The sequence below is a fragment of the Humulus lupulus genome, chromosome X, assembly GCF_963169125.1.
Source record: "Humulus lupulus chromosome X, drHumLupu1.1, whole genome shotgun sequence".
Classification (NCBI taxonomy): domain Eukaryota; kingdom Viridiplantae; phylum Streptophyta; class Magnoliopsida; order Rosales; family Cannabaceae; genus Humulus; species Humulus lupulus.
In genome coordinates, this window is record NC_084802.1 from 123327564 (window position 1) to 123347990 (window position 20427).

At 37.8% G+C, this 20427-nt stretch overlaps 1 non-coding gene across 1 annotated transcript; it reads left to right on the forward strand.

The window, feature by feature from the left end:
- The first annotated feature begins 11099 nt into the window (after nt 1-11099).
- LOC133807630 (small nucleolar RNA R71) lies at nt 11100-11205 on the forward strand. Its single transcript, XR_009879531.1, has one exon. It is a non-coding gene; the product is annotated as a small nucleolar RNA R71 (small nucleolar RNA).
- Nucleotides 11206-20427: the final 9222 nt, after the last annotated feature.

Consider the following 20427-nt stretch of genomic DNA (forward strand, 5'->3'; position numbering starts at 1 on the left):
GAGAAAAGTGTTTGTATTGCTCAATTGCCTTTGAATACAATGAATTTTCTAACCTCCCTAAATAATCAAGTGAGGCCCTATTTATAGGGGAGCTCTAATGGCTCTCAGTAGAAAAGTAATCCCAAAGGGACAAGAACGAGGTGGTACTATGAAGTACCTCAGAAGATCCTTGGGCAGGCGTTAGTGGTGTTGGGCTTCAGGCCTGTAGGGCCTGACACTTGTTGGAGGCGTGGGACGAGGTTTCCTCCTTCTTTGACTTTGTACGATCACTACCCTTCTGTCCTTATACGACCACTACCCTTTCGTTCTTGTAAGACCACTACCCCTCTAACCTTGTACAACCAAAAATATTATGACTTAGTACAACCACTATTCTTCTGATGGGTGTGTCTAGTTCGTATTTCGTAGTACTCAGGCCTTGTTCGTACCTTTTCCTTGTCCATGTATTGACATTCCCTTGAGAGCTTGAGTTCAAGGCGTTCATTGGTCGAGGTCGTGGAGGTACCTTGAGCTCACCTCCAGGGAGCAAGGCCGCTTTGAGCTCATCTCCTTTCAAGCATTGGGGAGGTCTTAAGTTGGTATTTTAAGGTTAGTGGGCTCTCAAGACCATAGTCTTAACTTTCAATGGGTCCCAAATATGCTCTACGGGCCCGGAATGGCTCGACCCTGATATTGGGCTTCAGGGGGGCCTGAGCTCGCCCCCTAGGTGAGTGTTGGGAAAATTTAATTGATTTAAATATGCAAGTGTACGCCATCACATCAGTAATATAGTTATAAGCAAATCGTCTCCATAGGGATTGCAAAATAGAAAAATAGGAAAAACAATTACTAAACAACTTAAAGGTATTAACAATTAAATGGGTTTATTGTAAGCTAAAAAAATATTAAAAAGATAAAAATACTGAAAATAAAACTGAACTAAACAAAGTAATTAGAAAGAAATACGTGGATTGTGGAATGGACTTGAATTATTAAATCCCCTTGTGTCAATTATACTGAACAGATTGCAGCAGCAATATTTTAGCAAAACTCTCAGGTTAAAAATAATTCAATAAGAACTCATAAAACTTTCCTAAATTCTATGATATTAATTCTTTTTCCTAATTAAACATATTCTTATGCCAAATCAGATTTAAGAATACAAGGTTCAATTCTCAAAACTTACACAAGGCAAATAACACATCCCTATGTTATTTACTAACATAACCTAACACAAATTATGAACTTGTTCCATCCAAGTTCTTCCCATTATATTTAATCCTTCCATCATTAAACATAATTAAACATCTTTCCATTGCTAGCCCAACAACAACAAGAAATTAACAATAAGCACACTTGATTGAACAAGAGAAATTTCACTAAAATAAGGTGCAATAAATTACTACACTAAGATATAGGATTCATTAACAATTCAAGCCACACAAAAAATTAATTCATGGCTAATTTAAAGAGCATTAATCCAAGTTCAATACTGCCCATAAGTATCAAAGTAGAAATTAAAATAGAATATATAAGATGAAATTTAGAAACAAGAGAAATAGCAAATCCAATTGATGATGAATCCTCTTTCTGCGTTCTCCTCTTCTTCCTTCTTTTTTCTAGAGTTTTCTTTCTCTGCCTTTTTCTCTCCTTCCTCAAAAAATGGCAGAGCCCCCCTTTGTGCGGCTGGCTCCTTCTTTGTCCTCCTCTAGGTTTCCCAATTTAGTCATATAAGAACAAAATTACCCCTCCTTTGATTCACACGTGGGTTCCTTTCCTTCCTTTCTCTGACATTTGCTTCCAAATTGACTCATGCTCTCTGTAGTTGCCACCTCAGCCACTAATCTAACTCACCTTCTGAATTTCCAAGCACGCACAACTTTCCAAATGCAACTTGATCAAAATGCTTCAGCAAAATCTGCTTTGCTACCACAAACCTGCTATTTCAGCATCAAAATTTAGCTTAAATAGGTTCACAATTTTAGTTTCATTCTTTGTACAAATATCTATCCATGAAACTATTGCTTTCAACCCATTAGCTCTTAAAAACCACAAAACGAACAACTAAACTAACTAAGATCATAAAAACACAAAAGTTAGTTACAATAGCTAATAATAAACTAACATCACCATTGATTTTTCCACATTTATAAGTTCAAAAGCACAAGAAACAATTCTTTCTTCAAGAGTTATCACACCCCCAAACTTAAGACATTACTTGTGTTCCAGTGATGAATCTAAAAAGATAACAAAAGACACAAATTAAACAACAAAAGGAAAAGGAAAACAACATGGACAAGACACAACAAAAGAGGATAAACTTTGCTTTGCCAATGCTAAAAGGGGAAAGCTCTCGAAAATTTTATTTTGAATAAGAGAAACTGAATTTCAAACTTAGACAAGCTTTAAACCAAACTCTTCAAGCATTAATGTTGCAGTCAAAATATGAGTTAAGTGTTTCACCCTTTAGTGCATGCATAGCTTTTCCTAAACATTTTCAATCACCCAAAATCAAACTAGGCCTTGGTCCTAAAGCTTAAATAATGCCTCCATAAGTTACTTAGTGATTCCCTCTCCACTAATGTAGACAATCACCACACCAAAGATCAATAGGATTTTATCAAGCTTGTAATGATAGGCTAAGGTGAAGGTAGGATAAGATAGATTAATTTTGGCTCAAATCACCCTAAGCACCTCAATCTTTCTAGGACCTAAATCAATGCACACATTAATTTCCCCAAAGAACACCCTACAACATAATATAACTCTTGCCACTAGCCTTTATTACTAACGTACAAAAACAAAAACTAAAATAAACTTCTCTTTTATTTGAAGAGTTACACCCCCAAACTTATTTACAAACATACTTGATTACTTTTTTTTTCTTTTCTTCACTTTTTTTTGAATTTTTTTTTTCAAAACTTTCCTTTGATTCAAGGGAGTGCACTCTTGAAATGTTTTTTTTGCTTTTTTCTCTTTTTTTTTTACATTTTTCTACTTTTTTCGAATAATGATAAACAAACTAGATGGCAAGAGAACAAGAAAAATGAGAATACACTCTCCCCCCAAACTTAAAATTAACATTGTCCCCAATGGTGAAAAAAAGCAAAAGAAGAAAATGAAAATGCTCACCCAATGCCTCTCGCACTCTCTACACCTCTCAACCCCCCAAAAGACAACAACAAATAAATCCTATAAAGATCAAGGTGCTAAAGGGTGTGGTGAAAAGATTTTATTATATATATATATAAAGCTAGGATATTAAGCGGCAAAACAAGAAAATGACACTTAAGCTCAACGGGGTGACTAGGGATAAAAATGCATAAAAGGTAGGCTTCAAAGGCTCAAATGATCCAAGGATGGCCTAAATCATTTCATCGGTGTGGTGTTGCCTAGGATTTCGCCTCAAGGAAAATCACTAAGTAATTCTAGAAACTTAAGCTCTCACAAGAAACTAGCTCTTTCTAAGGTCTCAAAAATGTTTAATCAAGCTATGCACACACTAAAAAGAAAAACACTCTTATCAATCAATTGTTAGCAACATTCACGCCCAAATAATTTAGTTTAAAACTTAAGTAAGAAATACATTCAGCTTCAACTTAGATTTATTATATTTTTGTAGTTTTTCAAGATCGTCATCGAGACCCCTAGGTAAACAATAATAAAAACAAGGAATATCCTCAAAAGAGCGACTAAACAACAGGACAAAGACACTATACACAACAAGACAAAGGCAGGAACAACAACTAAACAATAGACTACTAAAAGAAAACAACAGGTTAACCCATACCAGAAAATAAGTAAAGAACAAAAGCTGGGTTAAGGATACTCCCCGTGCCTAATCCTCAAAATTGGCATCCAAAGGAATAGGGTCGTCGTGAACAACTAGAGCGGGCCACCTCTTCAAAATGGACCAGGGGAATGCAAGGAAGGTAGGAATAGGCCTGGTGAAGTTCTGCTGAAGGGACTTGATTAACATCACATCCCGCTGCTTGGCATATTTCCAGTATGCTTGCTACTGAGTTTTAATAGACACCATCCGCCCAAGAATTTGTTGTTGCTAAGCAAGGATGTCTGCGAGTGGGGGAGCAAGTGGTAGTGTTGGCGGAGGTGCGGTGGATGGGCCATCTTCAAACACAGGCTCGCAATGCTGAACAGGAGTGAGGAAATCAATGTCACGGTGCTCAAAAAGTACATCCTCATTTGTATCATAAGGAACCCCAGCTCTAAGGCACAACTGAGTGATGAGCGATAGAAAGAATAATTTTCCCTTCTTCTTTTAGGCACAACTAATAATCTGTCTGGTGATCAGCTTGCCCACATCGATACTGAGCCTGGCCAACTTGCAATACAACATAAGCACACGCTCCCTGGACACTGTAGTGTCATGTGTGGTAGGTAACAAATGACATTTAAGGAAATGCAACCACACACCAGCTTCAGGTAACACAGAGGTGTGCAATAATGTATGAGCACCGCTAGAAGAAACACATCATTGAGCGCCTATAGATGCTACAAGCTACAGTGCCTTGTCAAAATTTTCTGGTGTAGGAGCCACTACCATATCATTACAAAAAAGCACACTCAAAATTTTCAAGCCCAAATGCAGAGTTAATAGATGCACCAGAAAATGAAACAGTCTTGCCTCGCACCACCACTTCAAAATTCTCAAAGGACACAATGTTGGCATAAAATTCACACACTAAAGGAATGATAGCAGGCTCTGGTTTTTTACAAAACGTCTCCCAGCTGTGCTTCTCGATGATGTCATTGAGGAAGTCTGACACCACAGCAGTAGTAGGCAAAAAACCTTTTTCAAGGAGCAACATCTTTTTCTTAATGGATTCATATTTCTCCTTGGTTTGAGCAGAAGAAAATTTCTAAAATGCTACTGAAGGAACTAGATTTTTCTTGGTCCTAAGGGTCGGTACAGCAGTAGATTTTGGATTGGTCAAAACTTTCATGGTAGTGGTGGTCTTTTGTGGCTTGGTGGAGGTACGGTTGATGCAGGTTTGGCTAGCTTGTTGGACTTTAGGATGGTGGTTTTCTTGGTCGATGGTTTGGTAGCAATGGTGGTAGGATCATTGGCAGTGGTTGGTGAGGGTGATGGTGGTGGGGTAGAGTGTGAAATGGTGGATATCTTTCTGGATTGTGGTGGGGTAGAGGGCGGTTTGGCTTTTCTCTTTTGAGCTCTTGTTTTGGTGGCCATTGATTTGTGGAGTTATGGAAGTATGTGGGGTAATATTGGTCAGATTCTCACAAAGGATAAGTATACCACAACAACACAGAATCCAATAGTGTAACTGGAGTTACAACCTGCTCAACACATCCAATAGTTGCCCCAACAGAAACAAATATGGATAAAAAACAACAAGCCCTCACCACCCAACAAAATCCACTTCAAATGCTCAAATGCAAAGTAACAAGGCAAAATAAAAGAAGCAGTTACCCAAGGGAAATCTCAGAAAATAGAGGCGATGGGTCACGTGACTGTGTTGGCTGGAGCTAAGAACTCACAGTGTAGGCAGAGAGTGAAATGCGCCTGGTGGTGGTGTACAGTAGGGACCCTCGGTGTTGGCTCGAAGGCACCTGGGCTCGGTTTGGGTTGTGCAAAGGTATGGGTTGACGGGGCTAGGCTCGAGGCAGGGCAACAGAAAGGGCAGCGCAGGCGAAATCGCGCCTCTGAGTGGCGCGCGAACGGAGTTGCGCCTAGGTTCCGAGGTGATGGGTCGCGTCTGGCCAAGTTTGGTGCCAGGGCTCCCAGAGTACAAGGGTCGACGAGTAGAGAAGGCAGGATGCAAGGGAGCTAGCTGAGAGTGGCTAAAGGCGATGAAGATGATAGTGATGATGGTGGCTAGAGAAAGGAAATTGGGCATTCGGGTTAGGGATTGTCTTAAGTTTAGGGGTTATTTTGTTACATAATTATAATTATTATTTTTTTTGTAATTATTTTTTTCTTCTCTGAGCGAGACCACGCCCCAGACCTGTGCATGTTCCAAATTGCCAAAATTTTGCTTCAGCAAAATTTTTGAAGGAACCCCTCAATTTTTCAGAAATGATACCCATTTTTGCTCCCTGTTTGCTGAAGCAAAAAGTTCGCAAAACCATCATACCCAAAAATTACTTCTAGAATACCAATTTCTCACCTTTGAACCCCTGAAACACAAGAACCAACGTAACACCACTTCCAAAGACAACACAATCACATGAAATTAAACTAATAAAAATAAAGAACTAAAAGAACATAGAAGGTTTGTTTTTTATATATATATACATAGTATTTTCCACTTCTGTCTTTGGGTTGTCTTTAACATAGTGCCTAAATCACTTGACAACCCAATGCAACAACTACTTTAAGGATCCTCGAAAGTGATAGAGGTCTTCTTACGATCGACCTCACCTCCCCAATAATGTTTCAAGCGCTGCCCATTCAGTTTAAACTCCTTTCCGGATTGATCTTCTCGCACTTCAACTGCTCCAAAGGGATAAACTTTCACCATGGTGAATGGGCCTGACCAACGGGACTTCAATTTGTCAGGAAACAACTTCAAGCACGAGTTAAAGAGCAACACTTGCTTCCCCTTATCAAAGACTCGAGGTTGAATTTTCTGGTCATTCCACCTCTTGGTTTTCTCCTTATAAAGCTTATCATTTTCATAGGAGAATAGCCTCATCTCTTCTAGCTCATTTAATTGCAATTTACGAGCTTCTCCAAAAGCTTGGAGATCCATATTCAACTTCTTAGTGGCCCAATATACCTTATGCTCCAACTCAATGGGAAAATGGCAAGCTTTCCCAAGAATCAAACGATACGATGACATTCCTAAAGGGGTTTTGAAAGTCGATCTATAGGCCCAAAGAGCATCATCCAATCTTTGAGACCAATCTTTTCTACTAGGATTCACCACTTTCTCTAGAATTCCCTTGATCTCTCTATTGGATATTTTCGCTTGACCATTTGTTTGATGGTGGTAGGCTGTAGCAATCTTTTGTCGCACACTATATTTAGCTAAGAGGGCAGCCAAAATTGTGTTGACAAAGTGGGTACCCTCATCACTAATAAGGGCTCTTGGAGTACCAAAGCAAGTAAACACATGCTTATGTAAGAACTCCATCACCACCTTAGCATCGTTGGTGGGATTCAGGATTACTTCAACCCATTTTGATACGTAACCTACAGCCACCAAAATGTACAAGCTCCCAAAGGACAGAGGGAAAAGTCCCATAAAGTCAATGCCCCAAACATCGAACAACTCCACTTCAAGGATGATGTTTAATGGCATATCATTTTGTGCTGAAATATTACCAACCCACTGGCATCTATCACATCTTTTAGCAAATTCATGAGCATCCTTGAAAATAGAAGGCCAATAATAACCCGATTGAAAAACTTTTGTTGTTGTCCTCTACCCACCAAAATGCCCTTCATAGGGAGCTGAATGAAAATGCTCAATAATGCTTTGAACCTCCTCTTCCGGAACACAATGCCTCATCGCTTGATCTGAGCATTGTTTATAAAGAAATGGTTCATCCCAAAAATAAGACTTGACATCATGAAATAATTTCTTAAGTTGTTGACCCTTCCAATTTGGTGGAGTCATCCCACTCACTAAATAATTCACAAAATCAGCATACCATGGAATTGAAACTTGCCTCACCACAAAGAGTTGCTCATCTGGAAATGTCTCTTTAATGGCTACTAAAAATCATCCATCTTATCATCTTCAAGTCTAGAAAGATGATCAGCTACTTGATTCTCCGTTCCTTTTCTATCACGAATTTCCAAATCAAATTCTTGAAGAAGCAACACCCAACGAATGAGTCTTGGTTTGGCATCCTTCTTTGCAATGAGATACTTGATGGTGGAATGGTCCATGTACACCACAACCTTAGTTCCAACAAGGTATGCTCTAAAATTATCAAAAGCAAATATCACAGCCAAAATTTCTTTCTCAGTGGTAGTGTAGTTTAGTTGAGCATCGACCAGTGTCTTGCTTGCATAATAGATGGAATGAAACACCTTCTCTTTTCTTTGGCCAAGTACAGCTTCTACAGCAAAATCACTAGCATCACACATAAGCTCAAAAGGAAAGGGCCAATCAGGCGCCACAATAATAGGGGCGGATACAAAATCTTTCTTCAAAGTGACAAAGGCCTCTTGACACTCATTAGTAAACTCAAAAGCTCGATTTTGCTCCAGTAAAGAACAAAGAGGCTTAGAGATTTTTGAGAAATCTTTGATAAAATTCCTATAGAAACCCGCATGCCCCAAGAAACTTCGAATTCCCGTGACTGAATTAGGTGGTGGAAACTTCTCAATGACTTCAATCTTGGCTCTATCTACCTCAATGCCTTTGTTAGAAATCTAATGACCCAATAAAATGCCCTCTTGCACCATAAAATGGCACTTTTCCCAATTAAGCACCAAGTTTGTTTCTTCACATCTCTCTAACACTTTCTCAAGATTAGCCAAACAAGCATCATAAGATTCACCAAACACCGAAAAATCATCCATAAACACTTCAAGAGTTTTCTCCACCATATCTGAAAAAATAGCCATCATGCAACGTTGAAATGTGGCGGGTGCATTACATAATCCAAAAGGCATCCTCCTGAAAGCAAATGTCCCATATGGCCACGTAAACGTAGTTTTTCCTTGATCTTCAAGAGCAATAGAAATTTGATTGTAGCTTGAATACCCATCCAAAAAGCAATAATTCTCCTTCCCTGCTAGTCTATCAAGCATTTGATCAATAAAAGGAAGTGGGAAATGATCTTTTCTTGTTGCTTTATTTATCTTCCGATAATCCATACAAACACGCCGACCCGTCACTTTCCTTGTAGGAATCAATTCATTGTTATCATTAGCTATCATAGTGACACCCCCTTTCTTGGGAACACATTGAACTGGGCTGACCCACGAACTATCTGAGATTGGGTAAATAACATCAGCATCAAGCCATTTAATCACCTCCTTTTTTACCACTTCCTTCATGATGGGATTAAGCCTTTGTTGTTGTTCAACAGAATTGCTACAAGAATCCTCCAGCAAAATCTTATGCATACAAAGTGAGGCACTTATACCCTTTATATTCGCCATAATCCAACCAATATCCTTCTTGTATTTCTTCAACACATCAAGCAACATCTTCTCTTTTTCAACCCCCAACAACGCAGAAATAATCACTGGTAAAGTCTCTTCACAACCCAAATAAGCATACTTCAAATGACTAGGCAAAGGCTTCAATTTGAACTTTGGTGGTTCTTGAATAGATGGCTTGGAAGGCTTGAAATTTCTTTCCGATAACTCTAAGGACTCAAAATTCCTTCTAACTTTAGTAAAAGGCTACTGGGATTCTACCCATGTTACTTGTGTTTCTTCCTCTTCACTCATTTCTTCAAGCTCTTCAAGTGAAATCACTCTCAATCCATCTTTACAAGTTTCTTTTAGCAATTTTTCAGCCACAATAGTATCAATCACACTCAAAGAAAAGCATTCCTCAATCTCATCTAGAAACTTCATAGAATTGAACACATTAAAGGTCACTTGTTGGTCATTCACTCTCATAGTAAGCTCTCCTTTTTTAGCATCAATCAAAGTCCTTCCGGTGGAAAAAAATGGTCTTCCCAAAATTATTGGAATATCTCTATCCGCTTCATAATCAAGAATAATGAAATCCGCCGAAAAAATGAATTTATCAACTTGCACAAGTACATCTTCAATCTTGCCTTCTAGGTGTGCCATAGATCGATCCGCTAATTGTATAGTGACAGTGGTTGGCCTTGCTTCTCCAATTCCCAACTTCTTGAAAATCGACATGGACATCAAATTAATACTAGCCCCCAAGTCTCAAAGTGCTCTACCAACATCTCTACCACCAATAGAACAAAGAATTGTAAAGCTGCCCAGATCTTTCAATTTAGGAGGAATTTTATTCTTCAATATAGCACTACAACCTTCAGTCAAAGTCACAGTTTCAAATTCTCCAAGTCTCCTCTTCTTGGTCAAAATATCCTTTAAAAACTTCACATAGTTAGGCATTTGTTCCAAAGCTTCCACCAACAGTATATTCAAAACATCAAAAATCTTCGGAACTGACCATCTTGTTGCTGCTTTTGAAATCGCTGAGGAAATGGTGGAGGTAGCTTGCTCATTGGCTTCTCTAATGCATTTTGCTGAAGAATTACTGCAGCATTTGCTTTAGGATCAGCATTTGACATATTCGAATTCACAACTCTTTCTTCCTTTTCCACACTACTTAGGATTGAAGTGGGCTCATTTTTTCTCTTAGGATTATCCTCATTCAACTCCAGATTTTTACCACTCCTCAAGGTAACCACCTTACAATGCTCCTTACCATCTCTCCTTGGATTTTCGGTATCACTAGGCAAGGTGCCTTGTGGTCTAGTCCTTAACTCATTGGCTAACTTTCCTATTTGAATCTCTAGGTTCCTCAAAGATGCTACTTGACTTTTAATCACTGCATCATTCTTGGCCATATACTCTTTCATCAAATTCTCCAAAGAGCTCATTTGAGATACTTGTGGAGGAGGAGGTTGAGCCCTTGGTTGTTGTTGTTTTGGGAAAAACCTGGTGGATAAGTAGGCTAGTTTGGGATGGCTGCACCACTTGAACTAGATCCTTGACCTCCCCAAGAAAATTTTGGATGATTCCTCCAACCCAGATTATAAGAGTTAGAATAAGGATTATTGTGTTGGTATTTTGATTCCCCACATAACACATCGAAGCGGGATTAGATTGACAACTATCAAATGTATGCCCATCTCCACAATAAACGTAAGACACTCCCGCTACTTGACCCATAGGATTTGATTGTAAGTTACCCCCTATACTCATGGTCTTCAAAAGGTTGGCCATAGATGAAACTTGAGCGGTCAAAGTTGTTAAAGCATTTACTTCATGAATGCCCACTACTTTCCTTCTCGTTGAAGCTCTAGCATTAGACCATTGATAATTATTATTGGCTATCCGCTCCAAAATCTCATATGCTTCATTGTAGGACTTAGAAAGAATAGCCCCATTAGCTGAAGCATCCAAAATCATGTGTGTGGATGCGTTAAGACCATTATAAAATGTCTCGATTTGAATGCAATGTGGGATGCCATGATGTGGGCACTTTCTCAATAACTCCTTGAACCTCTCCCACGCTTCACATACCATCTTATCCTCCATCTGTTGAAAAGAAATAATCTCATTCTGAAACTTAGCATATTTCATTGGAGGAAAGTACTATATTAAAAATTTCTCAGCTAGATCATTCCACATAGTCACTGAGTCAAAAGGAAGTGTATTGATCCAAGCTCTAGCTCTGTCCCTTAGAGAAAAAGGAAACAATTTCAACTTCAACGCCTCTTCAGCAATGCCTTGTAACTTGAATGAATAGCTCAACTCCAAGAATGAATGAAGATGAAGATGAGGATCCTCAGTAGGCAGCCCACTAAATTGACCCACTGTCTGCAACATTTGGAACATCATGGTCTTCAACTCAAATTGGGGTGCTTGAATTTCAAGCCTAACAATGCCCGGATTGAGCTCGTAGAACATGGGGGCAGCATACTCCCTTATGGCACTTTCTCTATCATCAGTCATAGCAATCGCATTAGCGATATTATTAGCACCCTCAACTCCTTCAACCTCTTCAACCATATTAAGGCGATTTTGAGCCTGTTGTTCCCTTAGTCTTCTTCTAAATGTACGTTCAATCTCAAGGTCAATAGGAACTAGTTCAAGGTCTTCTTGCTCGTTCATACAATAGATCACCTGAGAAAACACAGGAACATGCAAACAAGGTTAGAACAACAAAGAAAAATAAATTGCAAGTAATTGTTATTACACAAATTTCTAATTTCAATCCCCGGCAACGACCCCAAAAGCTTGTTGTGAAAATTTAATTGATTTAAATACGCAAGTGTACGCACTCACACAAGTAATACAGTGATAAGTAAATCGTTTCCATAGGGATTGCAAAATAAAAAAATAGGCAAAATAATTACTAAACAACTTAAAGGTATTAACAATTAAATGGGTTATTTGTAAGCTAAACGAAATATTAAAAGGATGAAAATACTAAAAATAAAATTGTACTAAACAAAGTAATTAGAAAGAAATAGTTGGATTGTAGAATGGACTTGAATTATTAAATCCCCCTATGTAAATTATACTAAACAGATTGCCGCAACAATATTTTAGCAAAACTCCCAAGTTAACAAAAATTCAATAAAATCTCATAAAACTTTCTCAAATTCTATGATATTAATTCTTTTACCTAATTAAACATATTCCTATGCCAAATCAGATTTAAGAATACAAATTCAAGGTTCAATTCTCAAAAGTTACACAAGGCAAATAACACATCTCTATGTTATTTACTAACATAACCTAACACAAATTATGAACTTGTGTCATCCAAGTTCTTCCCATTATATTTAATCCTTCCAACATCAAACATTATTAAACATCTTGCAATTGCTGGCCAAACAACAACAAGAAACTAACAATAAGCACACTTGAATGAACAAGAGAGATTTCACTAAAATAAGGTGCAATAAATTACTACACTATGACATAGGGTTCATTAACAATTCAAGCCACACAAAAAATTAGTTCATGGCTAATTTAAAGAGCATTAATCCAAGTTCAATTCTGCTCATAAGTATCAGAGTAGAAATTAAAATAGAAAATATAAGATGAAATTTAGAAACAAGAGAAATAACAAATCCAATTGATGATGAATCTTCTTTTTGTGTTCTCCTCTTCTTCCTTCTTATTTCTCTGGTTTTCTTCCTCTATCTTTTTCTCTCCTTCCTCAAAAAATGGCAGAGCCCCACTTTGTGCGGCTGGCTCCTTATTTTTCCTCCTCTAGGTTTCCCAATTTAGTCATCTAAGTACAAAATTGCCCCTCCTTTGATTCACACATGGGTTCCTTTCCTTCCTTTCTCTGACATTTGCTTCCAAATTGACTCATGCCCTCTGTAGTTGCCACCTCCGCCACTAATCCAACTCACCTTCTGAATTTCCAAGCATGCACAACTTTCCAAATGCAACTTGATCAAAACGCTTCAGCAAAATCTGTTTTGCTACCACAAACCTGCTATTTCAGCATCAAAATTTAGCTTAAATAGTTTCACAATTTTAGTTTCATTCTTTGTACAAATATCTATCCATGAAACTATTGCTTTCAACCCATTGGCTCTTAAAAACCACAAAACGAACAACTAAACGAACTAAGATCGTAAAAACACAAAAGTTAGTTGCAATAGCTAATAATAAACTAATATCACCATATAGTTTTCCACATTTAATATTCAAAAGTACAAGAAATAACTCTTTATTCAAGAGTTATCAGTGAGCTTGTCCCCCCAGGTCACCCCCTGGGTGAGCTCGCCCCTGGGGTCCTAAGGGGGTGTGAGCTGGGTCTTCGTGTCTCCTCCAACCCTTCGAAGCACCTCTTGGGCATTTGCTCCTTGTTTGGCTTCTCTTGTCATTTTTCCATATTCACAGTTGGTAAATGCAAGGTTCATTGACATTTTGTTTGAAGCCATAGGTTTTAATTATTTCATTAAACCTCAAGTTTGAGGAACGTGAAGCTTGTTTAAGCCCATAGATTGACCTATTAAGCTTACAAACTTTGTTTTCCTGTCCTGCTACTTTAAAACCTTTCGATTGATCCATATAAATGGTCTCATCAAGTTAGGCATAGAGAAATGTTGTCTTGACATCCATTTGTCATATCTCATAATCAAGAGTTGTGACTATGGATAAGAGTATACGAATGGATTTCAACATGGAAACTAGGGAAAATGTTTCCTTGTAGTCAATTCCTTCTCTTTGGGTAAAACCATTTGCCACGAGTCGAGCCTTGTAAGTCTCGACCTTTCCATCTGCTCCTCTCTTCTTCTTGTAGATCCACTTGCACCTAATATCCCTTAATCATATTGAAAAAGAAATTAAAAGAGATTTAAGTTGAAAATTAAGTTTTTAGAATTTATTATACATATTTAGTTTGTTAATATGATTTAATAAAAAAATGAGTTTAGGTTATTATTTTAATTTTATTAAAATTTAGTTTAATAATTTGTTTTCATATTAGAGTTTATTAATTAAAAATTTAAAATGATTCAAATTAATTTTTTTATTGTAAATATTTTTTATTTTTATAATGAATTAAACTTTATTTTTACATAATTAATGAGTTTGACTAATTATAGAGTGTTGTATTTACACATAATCAACACTTAGGGCCTGGTTGGCCACGCTTTTCAAAGCCAAATTTTAAATTTTTACTTTTTAAAAGCTCTTTTACACTATGGGTGGGTTTTTATCTATTTTGGACTTTCACCATATAAAAGCTCTTTCAAAGGAAGCCACATGGAGTAGCTTTGGTAGAAAGTGATTTTGAGAAGCTAAATGCTACAAACACAAAGGTAGGTCAACCAGACCCTTAATAACACTTACGGAGTAGGTAGTAACATAATCACAATTTCAATAATATTAAATACTTTTCTTGCCAAAAATAAAATTGGATATCAAATCAAAACAAACTCAAAATGTTGAGTATTTATGTTTTTTTCTCTCACCCACTAAATACTAATATTACCAACCTATTATTTTGAGAAAACTATAATAAAAATAGATAAATGTTATTGGAGAAAGCGTAGGATGCCACCTTATCACGCCTAGCTTTATATAAATATATAGATAGATTTGGTACTAGCATATATCAATGGGTGGATTTTTTTTTTTTTTTTTAAATCAATGGATGGAATTTTAAAAGAAGAATTAACATTTTTCTCCCAGAACTTTTGACACTACCAAATCATGCCCCATATAATATACAAGTTTTTAAAAAATATCCCTTAACTATAAACGTTACTGAAACATAGGACTTTTGTTAGATTTCGTCCTAGGTGGCTAACGGAAAGGTGATGTGGCATTGCCACATAAATGTCACATGTAGAATAATTAGTAATTTTACCCCCCAAACTATGACCACTACAAAATCTGGCCCTCTTTTATTAAAAATATTAATTAAATTTTTTTAAAAAAATCATTCTTAAAAAAAATATTTTAAAAATTGAGAAAATAAAAAAAAAACACTAAAACTTTAAAATTAATTAAATAAATCTTCAAATATTAAAAATCTAATCAATAAAAAATATTACATAACTATTTTTTCTTTTTTCTTTTATTTTATAATAAAAAATAAATCTATTTTAAAATAAAAATTAAAAATAAATCATAAAACTAAGTTTTTTCCCCTTCATCCTTCTCCTATCCTATTCTTCTTCTTCTTCACCAGATTCGCTCCATCCTTCCCAACCACCCCAGATTCTGCAGCGAGATAAATGATTAGAGGACACGACAAAGACAGTTGGAAGACAATTAGATCCTTCCTATCCTAGCTTTATGTTCATAGCTATGTTTGAATACTATGTATTGTTATTCTTATGAGATTTTCTAAAAGTAGAAGATTTTCACCTTGTAGTAACATTTTTCTGGGTTTTGCTCCAAATATATTAATGGCAATTAAGATTGTCATTTCTGAGATACTACTCTTTGCAGTCATATATTTCATTCTTAGTGCATAGATTCGTGGTTGTTTAAGATACCCATTTGTTCAATTTGGCATATGAAATTACTAAAAAATAATTTATAAGCTGGGTTTATATTTGATGAATTGCAAGAACATACAGAGAAGAAGTAGAAAAAGAAAACATGAATTAAATGATTTAATGTTTTAGTTATTTTTTATTAATTAGATTTTTAATTTTTTAATATTTGAAGATCATTTTACTTAATGTTAAAATTTTAGTATTTTTTTATTTTCTTACGAATTAATTAAAAATATTTTTTTGAAATTTTTATATTAATTTTAATTTTGTTTGAAATATTTTTTTTAAGAATTAAAAGCATAATTTTTTAAAAAGATATAAATTTGTTGACGCGGTTTTTCACCAGAAATCTAATAGGGATATTAGTGCTTAGTTGTAAACCATAATGAAAATAATAAGAACCCTTTCGTGCACACACCACTTTTACGTGGTTCAGTGATTAAAATTCACCTAGTCTACGAGACAGTATTATTGCTTTTCTTTCACAATTTCTGCAGAGTTTTAGTAATACAAAAAGGTTGTCCCCTTCCTTGTCCATTATCCCTAATATTTATAGGGGAATTTTCCTGGATAGGTTTGAGTAACCACGTGAATAAATAAGGTAAACATTTAATACAGATTATTCCCATTTATATTGGGATATGATTTGATAACAGAATAGAATATACTATTGCTATCTCGGATAATAAATGATAGCCTGGGCATTAATGAGCATATAAGGAGCCTCTGAATCTCTTGGGATCCTTCAATATGCGCTCTGACCAGGTTTCCATGAGTTGAATATATCACCCGAGCTGGCGTTCAAAGACTATCTGAACCTTAGTTCGTATTAAGCTCAGAGCGCCCAAATGTGGGTCTGGCCATTTTAGGTCTTGAACTGGATTGCTATCCTAAGAGGCGATCTGATAACAACTTGTGCGTTGTGTCTTCAGGTCCTAACTCGAGCTGCTCACATCATTGTTAACCAGAGGTTCTACTTGGTTTCTTTCCACGTATTCATCCGCCAGCTGTACCTCGAGCTGAGTGACTAGACTCGTGCTAATTTTAAGGGTACAAAATTTGCCCCCCAAGCTCCTGCTCGTGCTTGATGGCGTCACTTTCTAACATGCGCAGTAGGGGCTTTTAGGCTTCTTCCATGTAAAATATTGCATGCCTACTACTCGAGTACTAGACACGTGGTTGTCTATAATTGGCGTCTGTTGGGGTTTCGAGGACTGTGACAACTATCCTATCAACTTTTTGTCGTTGTATGGTTCATTTAATCTTGGCCTTTCGATCTTGATATGACCCAATCGGATGGCTCGAATTAATTCCCATAGTTTACGTATAAATAGGGTGATCAGACCTGAACCCTTACCACCTTTGCATTCAAAAAGTTTCCTTTCAAAAACAAAATTTCCCTTTTCCTTCTCAAACTTCTCCCAAAATCCTTTATTGCCTTTCAAACTTTTAGAAGCTTTCAAGGAGATTCCTGTAGACATATCGACATCTTTTTTGAACGAACACACAATCTATAAGTATTTTCTCACCTGGTTTGAATCTTTCAATTCTTTAATTTCCAGTGAGTTTTTTTTTAAGTATTCTAACTGAGTTCATTCTTTGTGAAGCTATATTCACGAGGACAAAGTGGTCTGAGACCCTCGAGGGTCAATATGAGACTTTGTCTAGTCTTCCTCCAAGGGAGAAAGACTTCTGTCAGGTTGTGAACGATGCCACCATGGTGGCCTGCAACCTGATCAGCAAGGGCCAGACACTGGCTCTCAGGACCCGAGCTCCCCCCTCCACAAGAAGCCTTGCCAACCAATGAAGACGCCGAGGAGGAAGAAGACGTGGCACCGCTGGTGAGAAAAAGGCAATTTCCTGAAGCGAGCTGCATCCGGGACAATAATCGGCCCCTCTGACCAAGGTAACCCATATAGAAAGTTAGATCAGGTTGCTGCCAGTTTTAGGCTAATTCGATTCAACCCTAACCTGTTATTTAGTCTTCATCCTACCAACTCAGACCTTAACACAACCCTCCTTCAGTGTGTGGACCATTTGGTGGTACGCTATGACAACAACTACGCCAAAGGTACCATTGTGGTTGACAACACTCTCAATTTTAGGTCCACCATTTTTTAAGAGTATGGGACAAACCGTAGGACCTGGCCTTCCTTGCGTCAGGGTGCATATGCCCCTAGTTTTAGGTAGTACGTAGATGAGTCCAGCCCAGAAGAAGGACCTGAATCCCCTAGGACCCAGGAGGTCAAAATTTTAGATTCTCCCCCACCTCCGTTAATCCAAGAGTTAGAGGTTATGCCTAGCCCAGTCCATAACCCCGAGCTGATAGTAGTAGATTCCTCCCCTAGCTCAGAGGGTAGGGTTCTTGCACTTTTTCTCATCTTTTCATTACTTTGAATAATTATCTCTTAAATTTGAACCTTCTACTCGTTCTTTTTCAAGCACAGAGATGGAGCTATCAGATGCCCTAGGTTTGAGGGGTGCTTTTAAGGCCGGCAGGACCAAAGCTGGTCCTGTGGTGAAGAGGGCCAGACTAACAAAGAAACAAACTCCCAAGAATGGGGCCACCACCGAGTCTCCAGCTAAAGACAAAGGGGTCATTTTTACCCAGGAGCAGGCACAAAAGAACCTCCCCCAGCTCCGGTAACAACAAACATGGTTCACCAAGCTCCGCCTCCTCTTCCTCGGCATGTACCTCCCTCAATTCCTTAAGTGATCCAAGGCAAGGCTCCCACCGTCTAGATCCCAGTTAAGCCAGTCGACCTGACCAAGATCCCCGAGGCGTTTCGGGGTACTGTGTACGAGATGGCAAGCCATATGGTTGGCCATGCCTACAGAGCCAACGCCAAAGACTTGAGGGCTATAGAGGAGCTTACTCCTGAGGACGTCATCGAAACTGCTATAGGGATGAACCTCACTGTGAGTCCTTCTCACTCTTCTAGCTTTTCTTTTTCTTTTCTCCCTAGTTTTTTTTTAACTATTCTTGACTTACCTTATCCTTTTATTGTCTGTCCTAGCTCAATTCTGAGGAATTGCTCAGGTTAAAGCTAGGGATGAAGAGCTCTGAGCCTCCCTGAGCGCCGCCCAAAGAAGGCGAACAGTCTGCCAAAGCCACCCTAGTTTCCTCCCAAGAGAACGAGCAGTCTGCAAAGGCTGCCCTGACTGCTTCCCAGGAAGGTGAGCGGATTGCCAAGAATCAGGTCATAGAAGTGAGCCATCAACTGGAGCAGCTGCAGGCCGAGAATGAGGGGCTCAGAAAGAAGCTTGATAAGGTCAAGGCCAAAGCCAAAGAGGAGGTTGCAGAGTCATCGACTCAAATGAAGGAGATGCTCTATCGTTGCGGGGCTTTCAACCAAGATGGAAACTTCTCCTTTGTGCAACAAAAGTTATGGAAACCATATCTTGCCAGGTTCAAGATTCAGTTCTCATAAGAACCCTCGGAGACCGCTGAAACTTCTAAAGATGTTGAGGGAGATGGCGAGGAGGTGACCTCTTTGAAGTAAGTCGACGGACCCTAGTGATTTATTATTTTTGTTTTTATCTTTTATGCTTCTGTAATTAAGTCCCTTAGGACCAAAATAATTGCCTTCGGGCTCAAGTCGAGGTTCTTTCTCCTCGAAATGACAATATATTTTTTAATATATATAACTTGTGATCTATTTGTGTTCCCCTCATTCTATTGTTTTCTCATGCTTGTGAATCCTTAGATTCTTCTACATTCGAAATCTTAGGGGTTGACTTTAGATTGGGATAGATTTTATCGACATCTTAGTTGTATCCAAGATTTTGCTCGCTTAATTGCGTCGTACCTGTTAGGAATCAGGCCTCGAACCTGGTCATATCCAGGGCTTTTAATAGGCTTAATTGATTTATACCTGTTAGGAATCAGGTCTCAGACCTGATCGTATCCAGGGGTTTTAATAGTCTTAATAGCTTTATACCTGTTAGGAATCATGCCTCGGACCTGGTTATATCCAGGGGTTTTATTTTTAGAGATTTCTCAAACTTAGTTCGGGTTCGGAATTTTGAAAATTCGAGCTTTAAAAAATCATTGAATAATTAATTTTTCCAAACTCTAAGTTTTAATCTTTATCTGAATAAGTTGAACTCTCTTAAAAGCTCTCTTTGGTTATGTGCCCCCCAAGCAACCAGAACATATAAATGTTCTTGGTTACTTTTACAAAGAGAGCTCGTGATAACAAAACGATAAAATTGATTACTTAATAATCCAACTGTTTTTAAACTGAAATGGATTTTATAAATAAGCCTCACATAAACGGTAATTCCGAAAACATTAAAGACAACAAAACTATTGATAATACTTTTTTAAGTGTAGGGAATTCCAGGTTTGTGGGACTATTTCTCCACTTAGTCGGGCTAGCTTGAAAGTTCCTTCGCGTAGGATCTCCACAATTTGATATGGTCCTTCCCAGTTCGACCCTAACACACCATCCTTGGGATCTTTACTTGCTAAAAGTTCCTTTAGAGAACCAGATCACCTAATCCTAGTCTTCATCCCTTAACCTTCGAATTGAAATAACGAGTGATCTTCTGTTCATAATGGGCAAGCTGTAACTGCAATGCCTCTAATTTTTCTTCGATTAGATCAAGTGATGCACTAAGTAGCTCGTGGTTATGATCCTGATCAAAGGTCTTTTGTCTATGGGTTATTACAAGCGCCTCAATTGGGAGCATAGCCTTGCTTCTAAAGGTTGGGGAAAAAGGAGTATGTCCCATGGATGTTCGATGTGAGGTCTGGTAGGCCCAGAGTACTTGTGGGAGCTGCTCGGACCATATTCCCTTGGATTCATCTAA